The sequence below is a fragment of the Pygoscelis adeliae genome, unplaced genomic scaffold (genome assembly GCF_000699105.1).
Source record: "Pygoscelis adeliae isolate BGI_AS28 unplaced genomic scaffold, ASM69910v1 Scaffold411, whole genome shotgun sequence".
NCBI lineage: Eukaryota > Metazoa > Chordata > Aves > Sphenisciformes > Spheniscidae > Pygoscelis > Pygoscelis adeliae.
The window spans coordinates 1,900,142-1,900,363 of NW_008824111.1; the positions used below are offsets into that span (position 1 = coordinate 1,900,142).

A 222-nucleotide genomic window follows, 5' to 3' on the forward strand; every position below is an offset into this window, starting at 1 on the left:
GGCACCCCAGCACAGGCCCCCGAAGGAAGTTGGGGTGCAGGGTAAGGCATGGCTGGAAACAGGGGGATAGAGGATGCCGTGTCCCCTATGGCTCATCCCTTTCTCTGTCCCAATCCCTCATCTCCCCCGTCTCACATGGCTGTGAGCCCCAGGGCTGCAGCACCGTCTGCTGGCGGTACCACTCCCGGTGGTCTGTCGTCACCCCGGGGGGACACGGCCCCC

General features: G+C 65.8%; 1 protein-coding gene across 1 annotated transcript in view; it reads left to right on the top strand.

Annotated features, from left to right (window-relative positions):
• Positions 1–222, top strand: part of GRM2 (glutamate receptor, metabotropic 2) — an 8,550-nt gene that overhangs the window by 4,924 nt on the left and 3,404 nt on the right. The gene's annotated exons all lie outside the window — the stretch shown is intronic.